The sequence below is a fragment of the Antennarius striatus genome, chromosome 2 (assembly GCF_040054535.1).
Source record: "Antennarius striatus isolate MH-2024 chromosome 2, ASM4005453v1, whole genome shotgun sequence".
Lineage (NCBI taxonomy): Eukaryota > Metazoa > Chordata > Actinopteri > Lophiiformes > Antennariidae > Antennarius > Antennarius striatus.
In genome coordinates, this window is record NC_090777.1 from 8,694,994 (window position 1) to 8,701,707 (window position 6,714).

Sequence of the window (6,714 nt, forward strand, 5' to 3'; positions counted from 1 at the left end):
GCGTCATATCCACAACCCTAGATTCTACCCATGAACTGGGTCTCTTTCAGAAAGCTGAATAATGCTTTCCTTACAACTTGGATCATTTCTCTTTAAATTGACAAAAGACCTGAATAACTTTAGGAACATCTGGTGTTACAAAAATGTACTATGCACTTTAGTTGATGACTTCCTGACTTTTGCAAACTTCCTGTTATAATGTACTAATTCTTATATTGTATTTCCTTTTGTTTATTGGTGTTTAGTATTTTTGAGTGTTTAGTGTTTTTGAAGTTTCATCTAATGAAAAATTGTAAAATGTTCTAAATGTTTTTAAAGTGTTCTTGCAAAAATAATAGTAAAAAAATCTTTCTCCTTCAGTTCCTACAATTCCATCCAAACTCCAGTCCTGCTGCGCTGCTCTGACTTTCCTCTGTAGCCTCTCTCTCTCTGAAGAATACTTTAGACATTGCATTAAAATATGTTCCACATTTTCCTTAACACCACATCTCTCACACTTGTCAGTATTCTTTTTCCCAATTAAATTTATTGTGTCATTCAGACCAGTATACCCAACTCGAAGCCTCTTCATGATGATTTCTTCTATTCTGTTCCTTTCTATAAAGATTTTTGTTATAACCGATTTTTGTATGTTGTGAAATTTTCTTCCTTTTTGATCATCTGCCCATCTTTTCTGCCAAATTTCCTCGCCCATTGCCCTTATCATTGTTTTGCCCTCTCCTTTTCCATAAGGTATTGTGATTGTTAAGATCTTTTCCAGAGCCCTTTTAGCTGGGTTATCAGCTACCTCATTTCCCTTCACCCCTGTGTGAGCTGGCACCCAGCAGAACTGTACCTCAATTCCACCCCTGTGAAGTCTGAACAAACTGCTGTACTTCAATGAACAAATCTTCCCTGACTATACTTTTTGACTGTAGGCTTTCCAAAATAGCAACTGAATCTGTACATATCACCACCCTATCTGGTCTGACCTCCTCGACCCACTGCAGACTGACAATTGCAGCCACCATTTCTGCTGTGAAAACTGACAAGTGGTTTGAAATGCTCACTCCAAATAACGGTATGTGCACCCCTACCCCCACACACTCCTTTGTGTTCTTAGATCCATCTGTAAATATTTTGAGGTAGTTGTAATACGTAGTTCTTAGGTAATCATTAGTTCTTTCACCCTCTTCACTCAGTCGTAGTTCACTTCAGGGTAGTTCCACGGAGGCACCATACTGACTGGACTGGGCTGTGCAAATTCTATATTATCTACCACATACTTTTTGGCCCATTCATTTCCTGTCCACCCAAACCCTTTCCTCTGAAATCTGGAATATTCCCAGCAGGTTTGTAAAACTTGTGCAGCTGGATTCTTTGCCCCACTTCCTTTAAGCTTGATCCAATAACTACTGTACTTGGAACATCTCCATCTCTCCAAATTTTATCAAAGAATTTTAACATCTTATTTAATGTCACTTCAGGGAGCTGCCGGAACATGGCATAACAGAGCTGATCATCCCCTGGGGCTGTGTACCTTTAAGCACTACGTTAAGTTCTTGCATCGTTAATTCCATGTCTAGTGTTGTTGTAAAGCTTTCCTTCTTCTTCCTTACCTCTCCAAGTTCGCTAAGTATCCTCTCCTTTTGCTGCCTATGCTTATCACCCAGGTGTTCACCGCTATGCACAGCAGCAAATGTCTCACCTAATACATTTGCCTTTTCTTTATTTGCTATAGCTCTCCTCTGACCAATAACTAACGCTGGAATTTTAACAGAACTTTTCCCACTCATTTTCTTAAACATTGCCTAAAAATTTGTGGTTTTATTTCTATTCCTATGGATGAACAATAATTTTTCCATGTTTCCTCTTTTGCTTCCTTAATTATCCTTCGGGCTACAGCCCTTTTGCTTTTGTAATCTACAAGGTTCTCTATTGACATGTTCTTTCTCAACATTCTGAGAGCCTTGTTTCTTTTTTTTATTGCTCTGCTGCATTCATCATTACACCAGGGGACTACTCTTACCTCACCTTTTGTTGTTCTTTTCGGAATACAAAGATTCGCAGCATTCAAGATATGCTCTGTGACTTCACTAGCACATTCCTCAATATTTCCTTCAACTGGGCTTGCACTAGGAGCTAGTATGACTAAGCCACTGTGGCTCAGTGTAAAAGAATTGAGTAAGCCACAAAAAGCCACACTTTGTGTCCAAGACAGTGGTGCAGCACGTGGACGACCAACGCTCGTCGCGGGGGTCGTGGGGACGTCCAAGGGGCCTTCCCCGGGAAATTTTTTAGAAAATGGGGTTGTTTTCCTGCATTCTGAGGGCAAAATCTTCTGTTCAGTTTACCTACAAAAATACACTAAAGTCAACAGTTCAAGCTGAACTATCTTTATTTCTGTCCTACTTTATGCAGGTATAAATGTCAGATTTGACAATTGAAAACTTGCAATCAATATGTGAAGATAGATAGATAGATAGATAGATAGATAGATAGATAGATAGATAGATAGATAGATAGATAGATAGATAGATAGATAGATAGATAGATACTTTATTAATCCCGGAGAAGATACAGTCATACAAAATATTACTCAATGTTTACTTGTAAGTTTTACTTAGACTAGAAGACATTTCAACTTTGACCACCACCAACACCATTGGTATGCCATAGTTTATTTTATTTTATTTTTTTAAATTCAATAACATGATTTTTGATTTCAATTTAAAAAGGCATAAACAATACCAAGTGAGCTGAATACACATTTACATGCATAGCTAGTTATTCCTGCCGGTCATAGGGAACAAAAGTCTAAGACTAGAAACAAGCTCTCGCCCATACAAACGTTCTAATCATGGACTATAAAGACCCAGCTTGAACACGGACCCAGTGTCAGATCCTCTGTGTTGATGCCTTGTTATTCGCCAGTTCATCCTGACTCCTACCTTGACCCCGGATTACCTTTGGACCCCGACCTGCCTGCCTGGACCCGTATTAGAACTCTGCTTTGTCCCCGACCACGAACTCTGCCTCTCGGACTTGTACCTCTGCCTGCCTGCCTGTTTCCCGTAAGTCCTGTCCGTATTCCCCCATGTCTGCATGCCACTCGTCCCGCTCTGTTTCCCTGGACTCGTGCATCGGTCTTTCCCATGCTTCCCTTGTGTGCCTTTGCGGGAATAAAGACTTTAGTTCAGACGCACCTGGTCTCCGCTTCTGTCTCGGGCGTGACAGTAGGATCTGACCAGAATGGAACCAGCGTCGGAACTCTCCGCAAAGGACCGTCTTCTGCGTGCCGAGGGTCGCCTGGACCAAGTCTCCGCCGCGATGACTGAGCTGCTCCAGCAGGTCCAACGCCAGAACGACCAGATCCAGGCTCTGCTGCAGCGGGAAGTTCCGGCGAGCGCTGCGCACAGTGCCTCCGTTGCTTCGGGGCTTTCCCCCAGTGTCATGGCCCCGCCCCCCGGGGATCTCCCTGCTGCGTCACTGGAACCGCGTGTGGGTAACCCAGAAAGGTTTGACGGAGATCCTGCTCGACTCCGCCCCTTTCTGACAAACTGTAGACTTTTATTTGCCCTTCAACCCCGGGCTTTTGCCTCTGAACCAGCACGGGTGGCCTATGTCATCACCCACCTCTGGGGGCGTGCTCAGCTTTGGGCGACAGCTGAGTACGAGCGTCAGTCTCCCGCCTGCTCCTCCTTCCATCTGCTCTCGACGGAGATGATCAAGGTGTTTGATCTTGGGTCTTCGACGGTGGAGGCATCCAGAGAACTCATGTCGGTTCGGCAGGGGCGGAGCACAGTGGCGGATCATGCCATTAACTTCCAGACTTTAGCAGCACGCAGTTCGTGGAATAATGAGGCGCTGGTGGACGCTTTTTACCACAGTCTGGCGGATTATATTAAAGACGAGCTGGTCTCCCACGAACCCCAGACCACTCTCCACGGAGCCATCGCCTTGGCGACGCGGATCGATCAGCGGGTCCAGGATCGTTGACGGGAGAGAGGGCGCCAGACTCCTACGTTCCCCAGCACTCGCCGATCCAGCGCACTCGGCACTGCCACACCCGAACCTGCCTAGAGACCTCATGAACCCATGGAGGTGGGCCGGTCCTCACTCAGCGCTGCAGAGCGTCAGCGCCGGTTCTCTGCCAACCTGTGTCTGTACTGCAGGGAGGGGGGACACAGAGTAGCGACATGTCCGTTAAAAGCAAGAGCTCACCGGCAGTAGGAGGGGTCCGGATGAGCTCAGTCACTGCCCGACCCTCCCAGACATCTAACCCCCACAAGCCCCTCGTCCAGGTCCGCATTCACCTCCCTGGTAAGCTCCACAGCCTCTCCGCTCTGGTGGACTCCTGGGCCGAGGCGAACATTATGGACTCTGAGCTGGCCCGCCAGTGGAACCTGCAACGCCAGCCTCTACCCACTCCTGTTCCTGCCCGGGCGCTGGACAGTCCCCCCCTGGGTATCGTCACCGATGTCACCACACCGGTCCAGATGTCCATTCCCAGAAATCACCAGGAGGCCGTTCAGTTTCATCTGCTCCGGTCACCCGGCCAGGCTATTATTCTCGGATACCCCTGGCTCCGCCGACACAATCCCGGAATAGACTGGTTAACGGGCTCCATTCTGGAGTGGAGTAAAGATTGCCACCGGACATGTTTAAAGGCAGCAATACCAGACTCTTGCAAACCTCCAGTTGGACCACCTCCCGATATCTCCAAGGTTCCTGAGGTTTATCATGATTTAAGAGAGGTGTTCAACAAAGCCAAGGCTACCTCTCTGCCCCCACACCGGCCTTCTACGACTGTGCCATCGACCTGCTTCCTGGTTCTACTCCACCCAGGGGTCGCCTGTACTCCCTCTCTGTTCCGGAAAGGAGGTCTATGGAGGACTATATTAATGACTCCTTGGCTACAGGCATCATCCGGCCATCATCCTCTCCCGCTGGTGCGGGGTTCTTCTTCGTGGGGAAGAAGGATGGTTCGCTCTGTCCCTGTATCGATTACCGGGGACTGAATGAGATCACGATCAAGAACCGGTACCCTCTTCCCCTGCTCTCTTCTGCTTTTGAACTCCTCGAGGGGGCCACGGTCTTCACTAAATTGGACTTAAAAGAGAATTTTCATATCACCGAAGCAGCTCCAGCCTAACATATCATTTAAATGCAAAACATGTCAAGAACACACAGTTGAACGTTAGTTTACCCTTTTAAAGGAAAAGCCTGTTGGCACCTTGCTATTTAGTTGCCTTATTTAGAGGCCTGTTATACTATTCATTTTGAATTGCTGTATTGAGTCAGCTTTAGTATTCACTTTGATTGAGTCTGCTTGTGGAATATTTAGGCTTTAGGATGATCTGGTTTAAGGATTCAATACAACTCAATGGTGTGTTGGTTAGGACAGATGAGCACATGCGGGAGGTTCCACTTTAATCTTTTATTTTCAAGGTTGTTTGAACTGGTTTCATCTGACAAGGGAATGGTCAAAGACAAAAGGATAAAGAATATTAACTCTACTTAATTCCTAATTCCATAATTAATTTACACCATTAATAATCAAAAAGGTAATTTAACTCCAAATATAAACACTATAAACCTAATAATCAAGAAATTAATCACCACAGAAAACTAAATCATAGTCAACTAAAGTAACTTTACAACTCACATGTCATGTACTCAATTCAAACATTTCCAAGGAAGGCTGAGGAATCCACATGCTCCTTTGTTCTCCAGAGATAAAGGAGTGGCTGCATGTGGCCTGGCTGCTATATAGCCTCTGGGCTCCGCCCATCCAATGGGGAAGGCAGATAGGAGTGGTTGGGGATTTTCCGTCCAGGTAAAGGTAGAGAGAGAGGGCTTGGGGGATTTTTCACAGCCGCCCCTCAAATATGCAAGTCATATTTGATTTTCAGGAAAATCCGCAGGGACTCTTCAGGGGTTCTGGATCATCTTTGATTTCCATGAGAGCAACCAACCGACTGACAGGACGCACATAGGTTTTTCCTTTATTAGTATCTCCGCCACTCTAACTCTTCCATCTGAACTTGGCAGGACTTTCTGCACTTTTCCAATTGGCCATGATGCACGGGGGAGATTGGGCTCCACAACCATCACCATGGTCTCCAAGGTGAGATTTGGGTAATCTGCCTTCCATTTTTGCCGTGACTGAAGTGTTGGTAGGTAGTACTTGATAAAACTGGCCCAGAATTGATCGGCAAGCACTTGACTGTGCCGCCATCTCCTTGTGCCCAGGAGGTCAGGACGGGCATAAACAACTTGTGGAAGGGCTGCCTCCAGCCGCCCCATGAGGAGAAGGTTGGGTGTGACTGGGTCAGGGTCAGATACGTCCAATGACAGGTATCCAAGGGGCTTCGAGTTAAGGATCTCTTCCTCTGATTAGGTACTGGTTTGCGTGTTCGTAGTAAAGTATACTCCTCTGGAAAACTCTCCTGTTGTGCATGCTGTAGAATAAGAGTTTTCACATGAGATCTCTCAGGGGATTGAGAACCTGGATGCAAGGATGAGATGATGTGTTGAGATATGCCAACCACTAAATCTTCCCTGCACGGGAAGTTAAGGATGTTGGAGGGAACGTTGGTCGAAATTATATGGGTCATGCCACAGAATGCGGATTTCCTCAACTTTGTCGCTGCATCGTTTGAAGGTGAGGATGGACTCAAGTGCCATTGGTGAGAAGGTAAGTACAGGAAAGGAGGGCCTTGATTCCATCGA